A 22556-nucleotide genomic window follows, 5' to 3' on the forward strand; every position below is an offset into this window, starting at 1 on the left:
AGAATGAAGTAACCCCTTTTCATAGAAAAGAAAACCCAGCCTCTAGGAGATTGTCAGTTGCCCAAAGTAACCCATTAGGGTGGGGTAGGTATGTATTTATATTTTGTCTTACGCCAGCACCCATAATAAAAATTTCTAGAAGATTAAAAGTATTAATAGATTGAGGCTCAGTGAAAAAAGGGTAGAAAAAAATTAGTTGAAGTCAAGGGTGGGGTTAAGATATGGAATGATTCCATGAGGGCAGGTATACTGTTTTTAGCCTGTTGCTAGAAAAAACTTTCTGGGGTTTTCTAGCAATAGTGCAAAGAGGAGAAAAAAAGCAAGTTAGGGTTCACAAGATAAAAACTGACCAGTCACTCAGATGAAATTTGAATATGCCTATCATTAAGTCTTCAGAGATATTTTTCCTGTGGATTCTTAAATAGAAAATATTGTTAAATGTATTGAATGATAAACATCCTTACAGAAAATAAATATAATAATTTTCATAGCTTTATTTGTTAATTTTCCTGATATTGTGCTAAAGTTTATTTATTTATTTATTTATTTTTAATTTACATCCAAGTTAGTTAGCATATAGTGCAACAATGATTTCAGGAATAGATTCCTTAATGCCCCTTACACATTTAGCCCATCCCCCCCACAAAACTCCTTCAGTAACTCTCTGTTCTCCATATTTAAGAGTCTCGTATGTTTTATCCCCCTCCCTGTTTTTATATATTTTTACTTCCCTTCCCTTGTGTTCATCTATTCTGTGTCTTAAAGTCCTCATATGAGTGAAGTCATATGATATTTGTCCCTCTCTGACTAATTTCGCTTAGCATAATAGTTCCATTCATGTAGTTGCAAATGGCAAGATTTCATTGTTTTTGATTGCTGAGTAAAACTCCATTGTGTGTGTGTGTGTGTGTGTGTGTGTGTGTGTGTGTGTGTGTGTGTGTGTACACAGGTTCAGGTTCATTTTTCTGCATGTCACTGTCCAGTTTTCCCAACAGCACCACTTGCTCAAGAGACTGTCTTTATTTCATTGGATATTCTTTCCTGCTTTGTCAAAGATTAGTTGTCCATATGTTTGTGGGTCCACTTCTGGGTTCTCTCTTCTGTTCCATTGATCTGAGTGTCTGGTTTTGTGCCAGTACCATACTGCCTTGATGATTACAGCTTTGTAATACAGCTTGAAGTCTGGGATTGTGATGCCTCCTGTTTTGGTTTTCTTTTTCAAGGTTGCTTTGGCTATTCGGGGTCTTTTCTGGTTCCATACAAATTTTAGGATTGTTCTAGCTCTGTGAAGAATGCTGGTGTTGTTTGAAATTGAATATGTAGATCGCTTTGGGTAGTATTGACATGTCAACAATATTTGTTCTTCCTATCCAGGAACATGGAATCTTTTTCCATTTTTTTGTGTCTTCTTCAATTTCTTTCATAAGCTTTCTATGGTTTTCAGTGTATAGATTTTTCACCTCTTTGCTTAGATTTATTCCTAGGTATTTATGGTTTCTGGTGCAATTGTAAATGGGATCGAGTCCTTGATTTCTATTTCTGCTGCTTCATTGTTGGTGTATGGGAATGCAACCGATTTCTGTGCATTGATTTTATATCCTGCAGCTTTGCTGAATTCATGGGTCAGTTCTAGCAGTTTTTTGGTGGAATATTTTGGGTTTTCCATATAGAGTATCATGTCATCTGTGAAGAGTGAAAGTTTGACCTCCTCCTGGCCAATATGGATGCCTTGTATTTCTTTGTATTGTCTGATTGCTGAGGCTAAGACTTCCAATACTGTGTTGAATAACAGTGATGACAGTGGACATCCCTGTCTTGTTCCTAACCGTAGGGGGAAAGCTCTCAGTTTTTCCAGATTAAGGATGATATTAGCATTGGGTCTTTCACAGATGGCTTTTATGATCTTGAGGTATGATCCTTCTCTCCCTAGTTTCTTGTGGCTTTATATCAAGAAAGGATGCTGTATTTTGTCAAATGTTTTCTCTGCATCTATTGAGAGGATCATGTGGTTCTTGTCCTTTCTTTTATTTATGTGATGAATCACATTGATTGTTTTGTGGATATTGAGCCAGCCCTGAATCCCAGGTATAAATCCCACTTGGTCATGGTGAATAATTTTTTTAATGTATTGTTGGATCCGGTTGGCTAATATCTTGTTGAGGATTTTTGCATCCATGTTCATCAGGGAAATTGGTCTATAGTTCTCCTTTTTAGTGGGGTCTTTGTCTGGTTTTGGAATCAAGGTAATGATGGCTTCATAGAAAGAGTTTGGAAATTTTCCTTCCATTTCTAGTTTTGGGGACAGCTTCAAGAGAATAGGTGTTAACTCTTTCTTAATGTTTGGTAGAATTCCCATGGAAAGCCAGCTGGTCCTGGACTCTTGTTTTTTGACAGATTTTTGATTACTAATTCGATTTCTTTACTGGTTATGGGTCTGCTCAAGTTTTCTATTTCCTCCTGTTTCAGCTTTGGTAGTTTAAATGTTTATAGGAATTTGTCCATTTCTTCTGGATTGCCCATTATATTGGCATATTATTGCTCATAATATTCTCTTATTATTGTTTTTATTTCAGCTGTGTTGGTTGTGATCTCTTTCATTCTTGATTTATTTATTTGAGTCCTTTCCTTTTTCTTATTCATCAAACTGGCTAGTGATTTATTAGTTTTTTTAATTGTTTCAAAGAACCAACATCTGGTTTCATTGATCTGTTCTGTTTTGTTTGGTTTCAATAGCATTGATTTCTGCTCTAATTTTCATTATTTCCGGTCTTCTGCTGGTTTGGGGCTTTTTTTGCTGTTATTTTTCCAGCTCTTTAAGGTGTCAGGTTAGGTTGTGGATCTGAGACCTTTCTTCCTTCTTTAGGAAGACCTGGATTGCTATAGACTTTCCTCTTATGACTGCCTTTGCTGTGTCCCAGAGGTTTTGGGCTGTGGTGTTATCATTTTCATTGGCTTCCATGTGCTTTTTAATTTCCTCTTTAACTTCTTGGTTAGCCCGTTCATTCTTTAGTAGGATGTTCTTTAGCCTCCAAGTATTTGTTACCTTTCCACATTTTTTCTTGTGGTTGATTTTGAGTTTCATAGTGTTGTGATCTGAAAATATGCACGGTATGATCTTGATCTTTTTGTACTTGTTGAGGGCTGGTTTGTGTCCCAGTATGTGATCTATTCTGGAGAATGTTCCATGTGCACTGGAGAAGAATTCCACTGCTTTAGGATGAAATGTTCTGAATGTATCTGTTAAGTCCGTCTTGTCCAGTGTGTTGTTCAGAGCCATTGTTTTCTTGTTGATTTTCTGATTAGATGATCTGTCCATGCTGTAAGTGGGGTTTTAAAGTCCCCTACTATTATGGTATTATTTTCAATGAGTTTCTTTATGTTTTATGATTAATTGATTTATATATTTGCATGCTATCACATTTGGAGCATAAATGTTTACAATTGTTAGGTCTTCTTGGTGGATATACCTCTTAATTATAATATAAAGCCCTTCTTCATCCCTTGTTACAGTCTTTATTTTAAAGTCTAGATTGTCTGATGTAAGTATGGCTACTCTGGCTTTCTATTGTTGAAAATTAGTATGATAGATGGTTCTCTATCCCCTTACTTTCAATCTGAAAGTGTCTTTAGGTCTAAAGTGGGTCTCTTATAAACAGCATATAGATAGATCTTGTTTTCTTATCCATTCTGTTCCCCTATGTCTTTTGAATGGATGATTTACTCCATTGACGTTTAGAGTGAGTAGTGAAAGATATTAATTTATTGCCATTGTGATGCTTGTAGAGTTGGAGTTTCTGATGATGTTCTCTGGTCCTTTCTAGTCTTTTTTGCTTTGGTATCTATCTATCTATCTACCTACCTACCTACCTACCTACCTTTCCTTCCCTCAGAGAATCTCCTTTAAAATTTCTTGCAGGGCTGGTTTAGCGGTCACAAACTCCTTTAATTTTTGTTTGGGAAACTTTTAATCTCTCCTTCTACTTTGAATGACAGACTTGCTGGATAAAGAATTCTTGGTTGCATATTTTTCTGATTCAGCACATTGAATATATCCTGCCCCTCTTTTCTTGCCTGCCCAGTTTCTATGGATAGGTCTGCTGCAAATCTGATCTGTCTTCCCTTGTAGGTTAAGGATTTTTTTCCCTTGCTGCTCTCATGATTCTTTCCTTGCCTGAGTATTTTGTGAGTTTGACTGTGATATGCCTTGTTGATCGTCAGTTTTGTTGAATCTAATGGGAGTTCTCTGTGCTTCCTGGATTTTGATGTCTGTATCTTTCCCCAGGTTAGGAAAGTTTTCTGCTATGATTTGCTCACATAACCCATCTACTCCTTTTTCTCTCTCTTCATCTTCTGGGACCCCTATGATTCTGTTATTGTTCCTCTTTAACGAGTCACTGATTTCTATAACTCTTAAATCTTGCTCTTTTGCCTTAGTCTCCCTCCTTCTTTCTGCTTCATTTTTCTCCATAAGTTTATCCTCTATATCGCTGATTCACTGCTCTGCCTCATCCATTCTTGCTGGCATGGCATCCATCCGTGATTGCAGCTCAGTGATAGCATTTTTTTATTTCACCCTGACTAGCTTTTACTTCTTATCTCCACAGAAGGGATTCTAATCTATTTTTGACTCCAGCTAGTATTCTTATTATCGTGAGTGTAAATTCTGGTTCAGACATCTTGCTTGTATCTGTGTTGATTAATTCCCTGGCTGTCATTTCTTCCTGCTCTTTCTTTTGGGGTGAATTCCTTCCTTTTGTCAGTTTGAAGGAAGAAAAGGAATGAATTAGGTAAAAAAATTTTTAATTAAAAAAAATTAAAATTAAAAAATTAAAAACAACACACACACACACACACACAAATCAAATATATGATGCTAGATCCTAGGTGTGTTTTGGTCTCGGTGTTGAAAGGGGCTTGATAAGTTAGAGGAAAAAAATGGGAAAAAAAAAAAAGGAAAACATTTGAAAATTTGAAAAAATGATCACAATGAAATAAAACAAAATGAAATGATGGAAGTAAAATAGAATTTGAAAAATTTACGAAAACGTAAAAAAGAAAAAATTAAAGAAAAACATTTTTTAAGAAAAACATTTTTAATAAAAATTGAGAATAAAAATAAATTGTTTCTCTTTCTGTATTCAAGAAAAAGAAAAGAAAAAGAAAAAAAATTGAATATGTGGACCAGTGAGCAGAGTGAAATACGAGTGAAATTACATCATTTTCCTCTAAGATTCAAACTATGAAGCACTTTATAGTCCGTGAACTAAGCAGGCAGGGAGACTTGTGGTGTTCCTGAGAGCAAGGTTGGCCCAGTTGGGTGGGGCTTAGTGTAATGGCTCTGTTCTCCACTAGATGGCACTGCTTAGCTTACTGGGGTAGATTGTTGTGGTGCTGGTAGGTGTGTATGCGCATTCGCTGGAGGGGTGAAAGTGGTGTCACCCAGCCACCCAGTCTCAAGTATTGGAACTCTGTTCTCCTGGATCAGCAATCACACGCTGGTCCTTTGTCTCTGGCTTCTGTCCACTTCCTGCTTTTACACTGTCGGTGATCAAGCAGTCAGGTTGCCAGGTGGCACCTCCTTCCTGAGTTTTATATCACATGCGGCTGTGTTTCCAACCCCTCACTTCTGAGGGACTGCGGCTTTGTCCCATTCTGCCCCTCTGCATGAGGGTCTCACCAAGCAATGGCTGGGTTCCAGTCGCACCCAGGAATGTTTGTGGCACCATGCTGCTGCCGATGCCTAGAGACTGTGCCTCGGTGCCAGCCCACCCCAGAAAAAGTTCATGTGATCGTGTAGCAGCAGCATTTCAGGGATTATGGTAAATTTCAATACAAATCTAGCACTAGGCTTCACCCTTAATGACCTTGTTCCAGCACCAGCTAATGTGATTATTCTCCGGGGTCCACTGGGGCCTTTGCTTGTGGTGGGGCCACACAACCTCTACCACATATGCTCCCAGCAGAGGAACTGCCTCTCCCCTTGTGGCCCGAGGGACCCCCCAGACTTCACTGTGCTCTTGGGGATTTGCCCTTCTCACCAGAGACCTGCCAGGTATCGAGCTGTGGAGTTTCAGACTCTGCACTTCCCCTGTTTATAGAGTCTTAATGGAATTTAAACCTTCTCCTTTCTCCCTTTTTATTTCAGTCCCTGCAGCTGTTTCCACTTTTCCACTTTCTCTCCCAGCTGCTTTTGGTGGGGGGGGGGGTGCTTTTCCTGTACTCTCCCTACATCTCCATCCTCTCTCCACAAGCAAAAACAGCTCCCTGCCCTCTGCGGCTTCTTTCTCCCCCACCTCACCTCTCCGCAGTGTGTACCTGCTGAGTTCTGTGGTTCAGGTTGTGAAGATTGTTTTGTTAATCCTCAAATTTGTTTTCTAGGTATGCAGGATGGTTTAGTGTTGATCTGGCTGTATTTCATAGATGCGAGACACAAAAAACTCCCATGCTGTCCCACCATCTTGGCTCCTCTCTGTGCTAAAGTTTTAATGTTTAAATATAGCTTAGGTAAATCAATTCTGTAGAGGCATCACAAATGTGATCCTGATACCCTGTTCTTTGCTATTTAATGTAATGCAAGGATACCTTTAGAATATCTAGATTAGAGTTAGCCAGTGTGCATCACACATGCCATCACTACAAGGCAGTGATAGACATATTTGGTCTTCTTTCCCATTTGATCCAGAATTAGCCTCAGATCCCCTCTCATCAAGCAGGACTCTAAGCAGGTTCTCTGCATGAAATTTCTTCACCATCCTGGATCTAGAAAAATGGGAGGACTGTACCTTCATCACATAAACATTCTGAAGTGTTGTTGGTTCCTGAGTTTTCAAAAGGTATTCACTGGGCGACCCCAAGTTTGAGGTGTGAAGATTGGATGGCAGCTTCTTCTTCATATTTCTGTTGAGTGGGAAGCTATGGGCTGTAATATAATAGTGAGACAAGCTGGTGATGGAAGTGATACGCAGTAATGATGGCTAAGGCATCTACTCAGACATGCACCTATAAAGAGGTTAGAATCTGAGACTTATGCTCGTTTTCCTGTTTCTCCAGCATGTGAACCATATTATTTCTTCCAGTTCCACCAGAATTTATAGTATATAGCATCTTAAATGTTTTTAGTATAGAAACTACATTTCATTACGGATCTATTAGAAATGGACCATTTGTGAACTTAGGCATCTTTTTTTAATTAGACTATTTCTGTGAAGTGACAGAAATAACCACATTCACAGATCGAAAATAGAAACAGTGATGGCAGCATCAGATCCAACAGCTGATCCTGTATATCAGACATCATGCAAATGTACTGTAATGGTAACAGAAAACAGTTCTCTGTTCTAAAATGAAATATTAGGAGACATGAGATGATAGAGAAATTTGCCTTTAGTTTCACTGCTTCTCCCAGGAAGCCTAATTATAGGTTCATTTAGTTAAATGAGGTTTACCCATGCCAAAAATACCAACTCTGCAGTTACATACCAATAATCATTGATTGAAGGTTGGTTTAACGTTTTATCATTTGGAACAGCACAAACTAGATTCCATTATATTTTTAGGTGAGGTTTGTAGTAGGATACCACAAAGAGCAAATTCAATTTTACTCTGCACAAACATTTAGAAAACTAATTATGTACATTTGTCCTTGTGCCCTTGGTTAAAGATTAAATCTGTCAACAAATTGAATGATTTTGACCCTAGTGAGATCTAAAACAGCAATTTTAACACAGTATTTTAAAGATGCTGCATATTGGGGCACCTGGGTGGCTCAGTTTGTTAAGCGTTGGACTGTTGATTTCAGCTCAGGTCATGATCTCATGGTTTGTGAGCTCATGCCCCGTGTCAGGCTCTGCACTGACCATGCTGACTGAGCCTACTTGGGATTCTTTCTCTCTCTGCCCCTTTTTCTCTCTCAAAAATAAATAAATTAAATTTAAAAAAAGATACTGCATGTTAAATATTTTAAAATTATTTCTACATGGTTTTAAATGTTTGTTTTTGAAGGAGAGAGAGAGAGACAGAGCATGAGCGGGTGAGGGACAGAGAGAGAGAGGGAGACACAGAATCTCAATCAGGCTCCAGGTTCTGAGCTGTCAGCAGAGCCGGATGTGGGGTTCTAACTCACCAGCCATGAGATCATGACCTGAGCTGAAGTCAGTTGCTTGACCGACTGAGTCACCCAGGTGCGCCCTTCTACAGTTTTAAACAAATAATTTGACAAGTAACATATTTTTCTATTAGCTATTCTGAAGACAGAGTATGGTTCCTTAAAGCTTAATAATGTCAAGTGTTAGCACAATTTATTTCCAAGTGAAAAATATGGAGGAGAAAAGATACACTGGAAGGAACAGCAGCATATTCCACTTCTGAAAAAAAAATTGTTTGCTTGATTTATTCTTAGTAAATTTTAGCATGGTTTGTTTGAGCTTAGTAGTTTGGGGGGAAAAAGTGATAGTCATTTTTTAAAAGCGAACAAACTGTGGTTTGTGTTTTCCCTTATATTGCTGTAGTAGTTATCTTTCTTTAATTAGCAATTAATTGACAAGGGATTTTATAGCTGCACATTTTTGGTTTGGAAAATTAGATGCTTTTAATATAGAGTGTGACTGATTTGTTAATGAAATTCTATTAGGCTAATTATGATGTTCTAATGCCTATGTTGGTGAAATAAAGGAAGATGTATTACTTTTTTATTGTGGTAAATATACATAACATGTAATTTACCATTTTTACGCTTGCAATTCAGTGGCATTAAATACATTCACATCGCTGTGCATCACTATCTGCTCCAGAACTTTTTCATCATTCCAACTGGACTCTGTCCCTCCTGGTAACCTCTCTTCTACTTTCTGCCTCTCCAAATTTGTCTTTTGAAAGTATCTAATATAAATGGAATCATACACTGTTTGTCCTTTCCTATCTGGCTTATTTCACTTAGCATAATGTCTTAAAGGCTTATCCATATTGGAGCATGTATCAGAGCTTTGTTCCTTTTTACTGCAAATAATATTCCATTATATGTATTTGCCACATTTTGTTCTATCAGTTCTTCTGTTGATGTACATTTGGGTTTTTTTTTACCTTTTGGCTAATGTAAATAATACTACCATGATCATTGGTGTACAAGTATTTGTTTGAGTCGTTGATTTCAATTCTTTGGATATAACCTAGGAATGGAATTACTGAATCATATGATCATTCTGTGTCTACCTTTTAGAGGAAACACCAAACTTTTCCACAGAGGCTGTAGCATTTGATATTTCACCAATAATTCATGAGGGTTCTAGTTCCTTCACGTCTTTACTATCACTTGTTATTTTGTTTACTTTTTTAATAATAGCCATCTAATGAATGAGAGTGCTATCTCATTGTGGTTTTGATGTGCATTTTCCTAAAGATTAGTGACTATTGAGCATCTTTTCATGTGTTTATTGGCTATTTGTATATATTCCTTGCAAAAATGTTTATTCAGGTCTTCTGTTAACTTATGAATCCAGTTGTTTGGTTTTTCATTGTTAAGTTGTAAGAGTTCTTTATATATTCTGAATATTAATCACTTATCAGATATAGGATTTACAAATATTTTGTCATTCTGTGGGCTGTTATTTCACTCTCTTGAAAGTATCCTTTGATACCCAAAAGTTTTTAATTTTGATAAAATTCAATTTACCTGTGCTTTCTCTTGTTGCCTATGTTTTTGGTCTCATATCTGAGAAATCATTCCCGAAGCCAATGTCATGAAGCTTTTCCTTTATATTTTTTTCTAGAAGTTTTAGAGTTTTAGGACTTACATTTAGATCTTCATTCTATTTTGAGCTAATTTTTGTGTATATTGTAAAGTCAGGATTCAATTTTATTCTTTTGCATGAGATTACCTGTTTTTTCCCAGCACCATTTGTTGAAGACATTTCCCTATTGCCTGGTCTTGGCACCTTTATCAAAGATCAGTTGACTATATACATGAAGGTCTATTTTGGGGGTCTCTCTTCTGTTCCATTGACCTATGCCTTGATACCAGTGCAACACTGTTTTGATTACTGTAACTTTGTAGCAACTTTTAAAATTAGGAAGTGTGAGTCCTCTAACTTTGTTCTTCTTTTCAAGATTATTTTGGCTATTTGGGAGCCCTTGACATTTCAAATGAATTTCTACGTTTTCCAAAACACCATCAGATCTTGAATAGGAATGCACTGAATCTGTAGATCCCTTGGGTGCTATTGCCATCTTAACAATATTCGGTCTTCTGATCCATGAACACAGAATGTCTTTCTACTTATTTATGTCTTCTTTCATTTCTTTCAGCACCGTTTTGTCGTTTTCAGTGTGCAACTCTCTTGTCTACTTGGCTAAATTTAAGTATTGTGATATATCACTTTTTACAAATAGATTTTGTGATTTGTACCATCCTTCAATTAAATGTGTATACTTCCACAGGTTATCTTTCATAGTCCCAGTCAATCATCTCTAAAATTTTCCTTTTATAATTAGTAATATTATAATAGTAATTATAATTAGTAATATTCCACTTTCATGCCTTTCATTTCCTTTGCTTTTTATGGAAGAGAGGTACAGCATAATACATGAAAAGAGGTAGAATTGTTGGAAGCCAAGAACTGGTACCTTCATTGCAGCGGTAGAGGGACTATAGAAGATGCATACTGATTTACAAAATTGTTTTCTTAAACTTCATTCTGATATTAGTCCATTACTACTACCCAACATAGGATGATGTTATTTATTTCTGTATATTTATGATATATGATATTTTCCTTAATTTCTGTTTTCCTAAGGATGACAAGGTTGATCTTAAATTTATTAGGTATTTTAATTCTATGGAACTAATAAAATATCACCCAATATCATAATTATAGTATTTTCCCTCCCCATTATTGAATATATATAAGAAATTTAGCACTTTTATTTTTCCTCATCTCCTCCTTCCCATTTTATTAACATGCAATCTGTGGTTAGTTTCCATCTGTTTTCAATAAGAGCCATCATGTGTTTCAAAGGGAAAACAATTCCTTAACATATTTTGGCTTTTGCTGCAGTTAAATCGATTGTTTAGACTTCTTCCTGTATGTTTATATGGTTTAATTGCTCACTATATATATTTCCAGTTGTGCTTTCTTGCCTTTGAGTTCTGACTTTTGGCCAATCTTTCTTCATTATGAAATATACGTATCTTAATGTGGTTTGTTTCAAAAAGGGTAGTTCTATACCTATGTCATATCTGACCTCCCTACCCCCACCAACTGTGGCTTTTTACATGACAACACCTTGGCTAGGGCAGAAATGGGGGGTTACTTTCTTTTTCTTTCAAAACTCTATTATCGCTGCTTCATTTATGCTTCAAAAAGAAGCATTGTGGGCAATTTCCAGGATGGCCCAGTTTTTGTCCTTTATGGAGCAAAACTTCTCGTCTGAATACGTATTAACTTCTTTACTTACTTTTACCATCATGATATGGTTCTTTTTTCATTGAGGTTGCAAAAAATGAAATCTATACTCTCAAACTTCAGATCAAGTTTTTTGGTTTTTTGATACTAAGAAGTCTCCCATGTGTTAGTTCTTATTTTATCTCTTCTTCTCTAGTTCCAGGCTTCTCTTTGAAGACCTCTTATTAAGTATAGGTTGGATCTCAAGGCTTGCTTTCTTTTTTTTTTTAATATTCTCACTGATGTGTTTGAAGGATTTCCCATCTCGAGATGCTTTTGTTTGTCTTCTATTTCATTCTTTCCATTTTTAGCACCTTCCAACCTGCTGTCCCCCATCTACAGGATATTATAAAATTCAGATATTCAAGATATTATAAAATTCTGTTTTTTTTTTTGCTATCAATCTATTTCAGAGATATTTCCTCAAAAATGACAAATTTATCCTTTTCAGTTGAACTTATTTGGATTGTTTATTCTTATCTTCTATAGTATTAGCCTATAGTCAAAAGGAGGAGGAGCAGAGTAACTTCAAAACCCAGATTTAAGTTAAAGGGAAATAGACAGTTAGTAGTTAGAGATTCAGCAAAGGGCTTGAGGGGTTGGGAAGGAGCCTAAAGCATCCTATTAGTGAAATTCGGAGCACTTACTCTTTGGACTGCTGATAAGGAAAAATCACTTTGAAGGGAAACTCATGTATCTCCTGACACCTCGCCCACCTCTCCCCACACTGTTTTCAAGTTTGTTTTGTTCTCTGTACACTCATTTATACTGCCACTAATCCACTGAGTGCTGAGGGAATGACAAAGAATTTGATTTTTCAGAATTGGTCACTGGTCGGACTGTGATATTTTTTTTCAGTCAGTATTGTAGTTACCTACTTACTGTTTACTGTTACGTTGACATCATTCACTGATGGTTCACACTGCGAAGATAGATTTTTTTTCATTTGTATAATCTTAAAATCATATCAGTTTTGGAAAGGGAAAGAGAGGAATTTGCCTGATACATCTTGCCCACCCTGCTATCTTACCAGGAATACCTATATTCTTTGGGATTTTATTCAGTCATAGACTCTTGGAATTTATATGAATTCTTTCTTGTGAGTTTTGCAGATTTTGTATTCAACTTGCATATTTGTTCAACCTCATAATATATTTAATATTAGTACTTTTCTTAAAGTAATATTTACTTTAATATATATGTTTCCATTTAACCTAGCTGCCAGTGCAGGACTGATTGTGTAAGCTCGAGTTCATAGTTGTTGTGCATTTAAACATGACTGGTTATGTTCCTACAATTACTTTATCTAAGCTTTCGTATACAACACAAAACAAATAAGAATATTGTTTTATAGACTTGCCTCTTACTAAAACACAGATGGGTTGGAACATATTTCACTTACAGAACAGAATTTAGAATATTTTCAAATTACCTTCATTAATAAATTATGTTGGATTATTTTATTCACTTACTTCACTGATAGGACGTGTTTGAAGAAGAAATAAATTTATAGGCAATATAGCCAAACAACATTAAGTTAATTGTAAAGAGGAAATACGAGTCTTTATAAAATACTTAATTTCCAATTGAAAGGCACTCTAATTATATTCAAAATCAATGTATTTAATATCTATTTTTTGTGACCTAGGAGTCAAAGGACCGTTCTGCTGCTATTTGTCCTTTTATTTATCCTTTGTCTTTAAAATGGTAAATTTGATGAGGTAATTTCCAAGCACTAAGATTCTATGATTCTTTGAATCTGGGAGACTCACATTCTTAATTTGATATACTAATTGTATAGAAAGATTATCTGTAACCTGCTGAGGCCATCATTCCTCTAGCTAACAGATTGTGGACATAGGTGTCATCGTCCCTGGACTTAGAGAACTCAGTGGGTCCAAGAGTTTGGAAAACAGTAACAAAACAACAACAGTATATGAACTCTGGAATACAACCTGACTGATGTAGTAAGCAGTGTAGGGGAGTATTGAATCTACAAATAGGAATCATTTCATACCAGCTAACGTGAGATGAATGTTTTTATGACTATGTGTGTATATGGACTCATTCACTGAAGGAATTTCTGGGCCATTCCAAGAGTTACTAAAAAAGAAAGTATCACAACTTTTAATCCTGTAGTTTTGTCCTTACAGGGGGTAAGAAGATAAGAACTAAGCAAAGCATATATCATTTAAAATAAAATATTTGATTCTGTAACATGATGCCTGATAGCATTTGTGTAATTTTTCCTCCCATGAAATATGTTTAAACATATGTATGAAGAAACCTGAAGTGCTAGACTTGAAAACTGGAGAAATATAAACATGTTTTCTGAATTAACTTTCAAATGGTCTTCTTCAAGTTATAAGAAGTCTGAGTAGGGCCAGCCCCAGCATTAAAAGTAGGTGCAGGGCAGAGTGTGATCAAGAAGTGTGGGCTAAGCATCCCTGTTCCAAACATCAAGGCCAATGTCCCCAAGGTGTTAGGGCTTCACTTATTTTGGTCCTGAAAGCTTTCCAGTCTTTAAGGGCTTCCTATTTAAAATGCAGGTACTGTGTAAGTAGGACTCGTTGTCATGCTAATGAGGAGGGGAACTTGAGCTAAAACCTGATTGCCCCCTCCCTTCAGTTTATTGGAGCACTGTGTTAAAAAAGATTCTGAGGCAGCTAATGGATTTATTCTGAAAGGTCGTTACTGGCTAGCATTAGCAGCCCTAGATGTTAGCAGGGAAACTGATGACAGGCTCACCACATTATTTGCCACTTCTCTAGGAGTGTCGGGCTCAGAGGAAATAATGAGAAAAGAAAAACTATCAACTTAGGATATGAGAGGACCTTTGCAATAATAATGGCCATGAAACTATTTTGTCTAGGGATAGCCCACCTCTTGAAGAATTATATCAAAATTCAGGGTTTCTGCAGATGATGAACTGCTACGTTTATCCAAGGTATAATGGATTTACTAGGAGTTATCCTATTCCATAATTTACTAGCCAGTTCTAAGGCATTTTGAACTTGATGCAGTCTGAAGTGTACTTCGACAGGTGCCTTTCCCTAAGTATTTAAAAGTAAGTGTATTTCAAATAAAATGTAATGCTTTCAATTCTTACTCATTTTTACTTCTCTTCTGACAAATATATGTGGTATATTTTAATAAAAGGACCAGAAATTTGATCTTAAAAAATCACGGTCTCCATCCCAGCACACAGTATTTATCCCCCCAATGTATTTTGTTGACACAAAAATATTTTATGAGCTCTGAGTGGAGCATAGTCCCTAAGCTCAAATTTAGAGTTTCATCTCTTTTCTTCCTCTAGTTACTTAGGAAATTATTTAGTTCACTTGTAGGTTACCTTTCCTTAAAGCTACTTTTATTAGTGATCAGGAATGTCTACTTTTTCTGGCTTTCGAATTGTAAAGAGTGAGCTTTAGAAATAAGTATAACATTTAAACAATTAAAAAAAAAGTAAAAGGCAAATTAGGAAAAAAGTGTTTTGGTATACTATGGTCGTAAAGTATTCACATTCTTAATATAAAAACAAAACGCTCTTAGAAATCAGTAAGAAATAGAAGAATATCCAATTGAAAAATAGGCAAAGAACACACATAAGCAATTTGTAAAAACAACAACAGTATAAAAATGCATTCTCTATATTCATGAGTAATTACAAAATTAAAATTAAAGCAAAGACATGTACTTTTATAATAATAATAATGCTCTGTGTTGGTGAGATGTTAGGGTCTAGGTGCTCCCATCCATTGCTGAGAGTTGTGTACATTGGTAGAAACTTCTGGATAAAATTTGGGATTGTTTAATAAACTTAAGAACTCATAGTAGTTTTACTTCCAGAAGACTTCACTAAAGGAATCATATGTATGCACATAAGAATTTACAAATCTATTAATATGTGTAAATCAGTATAATATAAACAACCTGGGAACAATTAAGTTTTGAAAATTGGACTGTGGTATCCATGCACTTCAATATGTGGCCCATAAAAGTGATCTTTTAGAATACTAAGTGATAGGAGAAAATGGTTTTAATATAGTTATTTAATCATAACCTTCTCCACCACATTTTCACCATTTATTAAAGTTTTATTTTAGCATTTTCCATTTTATAGGGCAACTGGTAGGCCCAGTTGATTAAGCATCTGACTCTTGATTTTGGCTCTGGTCATAATCTTGGGGTTTGTGAGTTCGAGCCCCACATCAGGCTCTCTACTGTCAGCATGGAGCCCACTTCAGATCCTCTGTCCCACTCTCTCTTTCCCTCCCCTACTGGTTGTCTCTCTGTCTCTGTCTCTCTCTAAAAAATAATAAATAAATAAATAAAAACTTCAGCATTTTCCATTTTTTATTTTTCCTCGTCTTTTCTTATGCCATCCCTCTCTGCCTCCCTCCCTCCATTCCTTTCTTCCGTTTATCATCCATCGGCTGAGCATCTACTGAATGCTTGGAACTATTAACCATCCTGGGAGTATAACGCTAAACAGGACAAATAAAATCTGCCTTTGAGGAGTTGGCATTTGACACTGGAGATAGGTAATACAAGAAATAAAGAAGAATGTATCAGGTGGTAGTAAGTGCTGTGATCAAAATGAAATAGTGTAACATCATAGGTATGAATTTGGAGCTATAGAATTCTTATAGCCACCATGTAAGTAGATATCTTCATTTTATGTTTGAGTAAACCAAATCATAAAGAATTTAAGAAACCAGTCTACTGTTACTTGGAGAAGCTAGGGTTAACATTCAGCTCTGTTTGACTTTATAACTCATGATAGTTCTTAGCTACTGTGCTAAACTATCTGTCCTATGGTTACAACACAATTTTATCTTAAAATCTAATAAGTAGACCCAGCCAACACTGACCACATTGTAATAATCCAAATTCTAGGCCTGCACACATTCTTTTTTCCAAATTCCCTTATTCCCCATCAAAACTTATATGTCTTACGCTTCACTCTTGCCATGGCTTACTAGTTAACTAAATGAACTTCTTGTGTGACACCATTTTTATGGCTTTATATGTTCCTTGGCTCTGCTCATTTGAGTTACCAGACAGTTTTACATTCTAATGGCATCATTTAGTACTTTAACCCAAGGAGAAACTCATACTTAATGATTTAGGGCTGTGTGTGTGTGTGTGTGTGTGTGTGTGTGTGTGTGTGTGTGAATGCAAATGTGAATATATGTTATGTGCATATCGGGGTGGTTGGTGGTAAGGGTAAACATGGGGAGAAGCAAAAGAGTGGAGAAAAATAGTTTAGCTGAAGGAATCTCTTTTCTTTCTGCGCTTAAGAAATACCATTTAAATAGCCTCCTACTCCATCTGGTGGCAGCAATACTAATTATGAGTTATAAAGAACCAGACTGATTATAACATGTTTGTGTATGCCTTAAGAGACAAAATGCTTAAATGATCAAAGCTTGATTCCTTTTTTGAGGCACTTACATTTACTAATGCATATTTGGATGGTAAGGTCAGTTACATATTAAGTATGCTAAAAATAACTCATTAAAAATAGATGTACTAATAAACTGAATTGCTTGCCATTTGAAAAATATTGTGAGGGGCGCCTGGGTGGCTCAGTCGGTTAAGCGTCCGACTTCAGCTCAGGTCACGATCTCACGGTCCGTGAGTTCGAGCCCCGCGTCAGGCTCTGGGCTGATGGCTCAGAGCCTGGAGCCTGCTTCTGATTCTGTGTCTCCCTCTCTCTCTGCCCCTCCCCTGTTCATGCTCTGTCTCTCTCTGTCTCAAAAATAAATAAAAACGTTAAAAAAAAATTTAAAAAAAAGAAAAAGAAAGAAAAATATTGTGAGATGAATCTGGTTTTTTTAATAAATTCCTTAGATCTTCATTTTTAAAGCCATTCAAATATACGTAAAGGATTTTACACAATTATAAATTAGTGTTTTCATTAACTGTTTATTCATGAATATTTAGCTAGGTTTACAAAGGTGATTTTGATACTGGCTTGCCCATGAGAGGTTCACAATGTAGTGGGGGATGGATATAAGGAAATACAGGATGTATATAAAGACATATACTGTAGTGTGTTTTGAGTTCTTGGCAAGACAATAGGGAATAGTGATTAAGGTCACAGACTAAAATCCATCTATGTCTCTGTCCTGGCCTCTTATATAAGAGCTCTTAAACCTTAGGTAAGTTACCAACCTCTCTTTATCTCAGTTTCCTCCTCTATAATATAGGGATAATAATTAATCTAATCTCATAGGGTTGTGGTGAAGATAAAAATATATGGGATGCTTATAAGCTTCTTATAAATTAATGACCTGTGGAAGTGCTCAATAATTGTTAGCTATTAATAGGGCTATGTATAGAATATGATGGTGGCATAAAAATAAGAGTAGTTAGGGGGTGGTCTGGGAGATTTCAGAGAAGTGACACTTGAGAAGAATCTTGAAAAATGAATTTCACTGATCAGAGGGGAGGTAAGAGGGACAGGCTAGGCAGAGAGACATATGTACAAAGACACTGGAGAGCACAAGACACATCCAGAGAAATTCAAATATTTCAGTATGGATCCTGAAAAATCTGGCTAAGCATTTTGGATTTTATCTTATAGGCCATTGAGATGAATTGTTGATCTGGCTAAAGACGTTTGTTAGACATATGGTCATGGAACCACAGAAATAAGTTTGTCGGTCATTCACTCATTCATTCAGTCTTTTTTTGAGGGTGTACTAAGTTCCCAGGCATTCTTTATGGAATGAACAAAACAGGCAGGGTCTGTGATCCTATGAATGGAGTTCATAATCTTGTGGGGTAAAGGTAAGTGAGTAAGTAAGCTAATAAATACCAGAACTGATAAGTGCTATGAAGGAAAGAAACAGAGTGAAGTGAGAAAGGAGAATAAGATTGGAGAGAAGAATGGGGTTGAGGAAAATCTATGCAGATGGGTTGTTTAGGAGGACTACTCTGAGGCAGTGTCATTGTATCTGAGGTCCTAAGGATAAGCAGGAGGAGGAGGCGAAAGAATAGGGACAGGAGAGTTATTCCAGGAAGAGAAAGCCACATCTGGGAAGATGCCAAAGTGACAAGAAGCTTGCAGTGTTTTAGGAACTGAAGAAAGCCAGAATGGATGACAAATAGTGGCTGAGAGGGTGAATGGACAGAGATGAGGTCAGAGAGATAGTCAGGTGCCAGCCATGCAGAGTTCTATGGGCCAGAGTGGAGAGTTTTATTTTACTTAAAGTGCAGTCAGCCACTGAAGGATTTGATGCAAGGGAATAAATGATTCCATTTAGGTATTAAACTAATTTCTCTAGCTGCTCTCTGGAGAGCAGATTAGTAAGGGACAAGTGTAAAAGTGGGGAGAAATGATAAGAAGTCTATTGAATTAGTCTAGGTAAGAGATAATGATAGCAGTGGGAATGGAGAAGAGTGGCTAAATCTGAGGTACATTTAAAAATAGAACTGACAGGGCTTGCTGATGAATTTGATGTAAGAAGTGAAGAAAAAAGAAAAATCAAGTTTGATTTCCTCAGTTTTATAGCTTGAGGGACTGGGTTAAGAATAGTACTATCCACTAAAATTAAGAAAATGTGAAACACTGGAAAAAGAATGTTTGAAGATCGGAGGAAGCAAAAATCAAGAGTTCCATTTTGAACGTAAGTTTAACTAGGGTTGCCAAATTTAGCACATAAAAAAACAGGATTCCCAATTACCTTTGTATTTTAGATAAGCGATGAATAGTGGTTTAATATAAGTCTGTGGCAAAGATTGTAAACTAACACTGAAACATTATATATTGTTTATATGAATTATTTAATATGCATTTTATTTTATCTGGCATCCCTAATGGTTAACCCCTCTGTGGGAATCAAAGTGGAGTTGTCAGGTGGGCAGTTAGATGTATGAGTTGGAAGCTGAGTGCAGGGGTTTTAGGCTAGAGCTATAAATTAGGACTCATAAGCATTAAGACATAGAAATTTAAAACTGTGAGAATAAGTGAGATTCCTCATACAGGAAATGTAAAAAGAAGAGAATGCTTAGCTCTGAGCTCTTCAACAATTCAAAGTAAAATGTAAGAACCCTTTTTGAGTAATTGAGGAGTGACCAAAGAGAATAGAGGGAAGCCAGATCAGTATCAGATTACAAAATCCAAAAGAAGGTAGTATCTAAAAGAAGGAGAGAGTGAACAACTATGGGGAATACTACAGTGAGAAAATAAAATGAGGGGAGAAAAGTGCACTGTGGATTTGGTAACACAGAGGTCACCGGCAACCTTAACAGTATACTTTTATGTCATGACTGAGGAATTAGAGAAAGCACACGTTCCTGAAACTTCTAAGAAATCTTATTTGGAAAGACAGCAGGGAAACAGAGTTGGCTGGATGGTGATAGTTAAAACCATGAAAACTTCTGAGCTTTCCCAGGGGAGTGTAAAGAGTAAGAAAAGAAGGCATTTGAAACAGAATCTTAGCAATTTAAAGAAGAAAGAAAGGAGGAAGGGGGACACAGGAGTGAGATGTATGAGCCAACTCCAATGTAGGAATTTTATGGGAACAAAGAGAAAGTGGCTCAAAAGAGATGGAGTTATTAGCAGTAGTAAATAACACAGAGCAATGAAGAAAAATGAGTGCTAAAACAGCTTATTGTCCCCACGTCACACTGTTTCACTGGAACATAGGTGTTTGGTAGCTGGTAGTCTTAATCTTCAAAATATTATGGATATTTTTAGTCTTTTCCGTATTTAACATTGAGGAAAAGCTTGTCAAACCCAACACAAAATCCTTTTGGAATTTTGATTGGGATTGCATTTAATAGAGTTAGAACATTTGTCTAGTCATACAGAGAAAAAATGTTAGATCACTCCCTCACATTTGTAAGAAATCCCAGATGAAAATGCCTCTATGGATTTGATGATTATGAAGGCATTGAAAATTTTGCCTGAGCAGTTTCTGAGCAGTGGTAGTCACAGAAGTCAGAGTGTAGTGAATCATAGGTGGATAAGAGAGAGAAAAGCAGAGAATAAATGTACAGCGTTCTTTCCGAGAGCTTGGTTCTAAAGTGAACAGGAAGACGGCATGACCAAATAACCAAAGAGGAAACTCCGGGTTGAGGGAGTTTCATCTTGAAATGTGGGAACATATTTATAAACCATCAGAGAAGGGAGAGAAGAACAGGTTGAAACTTAGGGAAAACATGGAATATTTGTTGAAACAGGGTCGCATGGGCAACAGAAGGGAATAGGATCCTAGGTAGAAGTGGAGATACTCACTTTGGACCAGAGAAAATCTGAATTGTCTCTCAGATGGGAGAAACAGTGATGCTGATGAAGCAGATATCAATAATTTGGGGATGAGGCCACAGAGTTGAAGAAATTCTTGCACTTTCTGTCTGAGATTTGGAATAAGGTCATTTACAGAGTGTTCTTGAGTGGAGTGAGCCGGAGACTTGAGGGGACTGTCGAACGTTTGGCATAGCCACTGGAGGGAAAGTAAGGGACGCCCAGGTGCACATAAGAGAATTGCTGAGAACTCAGATCAAATTGGAAAGCACAGGTGTTTCTCTGAAGTTTTGCTGAAAGGAAGGAAAGACAGAGCGTTGAAAAGATAGAAAGTACCAGCATAGGAAGTTATGTTAACTGAATGGTTATCATTCAAGGAAGTACAGACATTTTACAAGAGGCATTTTGCTTTGTGTCCATTTGTTTTCTCTTAAAGAAGATTTACAAAATGTTCACTCTCCAAGTTTCTTAGTGCATTTACAGCATTAATATGTGTGAACATTAATTAATTTTACAGAAGTCCCCAGGAGGGAGAGAAATAACAGTAATTAGCATCTTCAGTTACAAATGGAGAAAATGATGCCTAAAGATACTCCTGAGGTCATAATGCAAACCACTGTTTACTCATAATTAAATGAACAACATCCTCTAAATTCAATGAAAACAGCAATTTTATAAGATGTTAGTGGGAGTGTTACAGTTACGTGTCATCTTGAGTCCTTTCTGTTGTAGGAACTCAGTGTAGAGTTAGGCCTATCACAGTTAAAACTGAAGTCAGGGAGATATATTTTGTGACTTTCACTTCCTGACACAGCAGGGGTCAGCAAACTATGACCTATCACCTGCTTTAAAGAAAAATCAAAAGAAGAATGTTTCGTGAGGCGTGAAAATTATATGGAATTTAAACTTCAGTATCCACAAATGAAGTTTGGTTGGAATGCAGCCACGCTCGCATATCTTCATGTTGTCTCTGGTTGATTTCACACTACAGTAGCAGACGCGAGTAGTTATGATGGAACTAGTAAGGTCTGGAAAGTCTAAAATATTTACTAGTTGGTCCTTTACTGAAAAAAGTTGGCTGTCACTTAAAATACACCACCTGCCTGGTCTAGTTTCTATCCCCATAGTGCCTTCCTTATTGCTGCTACACATTCCAGAGCTACTTGTCTTTTTATAAGGAATGCTAAAAATCCTAGACCCAAATGAACAAACGTTCAGTGCTGGAAAGTAAGGTTCAGGTCAGGATGCCTGGATACAGTTTGGCCAGAGGTTACCTTGGCGCCCTTTCATTCTACCGTGAGGTCACTTCTGTCAGCCACAAGGGTGAGTCTGATTCGGAGCATTTGCTAGTTTCTTGACCTGCTGCTCTCTTTGTGACATAATCAGGCCTTTCAGATCCTGAACTTAAAGTTTCAAAACAATTTCCATAGGCAGAATAGTTGAGCAAGGAGATAGGACAGCTAGGCCTCAATCTGTATTTCAAATATAGCTTCCAGGGGCCTACTCCGTTTCTTGGTTCTGAGGTCTGCTGGCCTTGACAAGCATGGCTTAGCTGCCTTCGTCATAATTTTAAATTTTATTTACATTTTTACTCTACTGAACAAAATTTCATTTGGGGGTGAGCTCTTGGGCCACTGCTAATTCATATGCAATTTAACTTTGTCAGTACTTGAAAGATTGATCTTGCTCAAGTAGAGTGCAGTTTTGAGACTGCATTTTGAGACTCCTAATAATTTTTCTGTGTCAGCATTTCTCAAACTAGAGGCCAGGCACTATCCCTTAAGGAGATTTCAGAGCTCATTTGTACCCCCTTCCTTCCTTGTATTTGTATCTATGGTGCTTTCTGTCCCTTGGCATTCTCT

General features: G+C 36.7%; 1 protein-coding gene across 1 annotated transcript in view; it reads left to right on the plus strand.

Annotated features, from left to right (window-relative positions):
* Positions 1–22556, plus strand: part of GPR158 (G protein-coupled receptor 158) — a 420275-nt gene that overhangs the window by 232782 nt on the left and 164937 nt on the right. The window lies entirely within an intron of this gene.

This window comes from Panthera tigris, chromosome B4 (assembly GCF_018350195.1).
Source record: "Panthera tigris isolate Pti1 chromosome B4, P.tigris_Pti1_mat1.1, whole genome shotgun sequence".
Taxonomy (NCBI): Eukaryota; Metazoa; Chordata; class Mammalia; order Carnivora; family Felidae; genus Panthera; species Panthera tigris.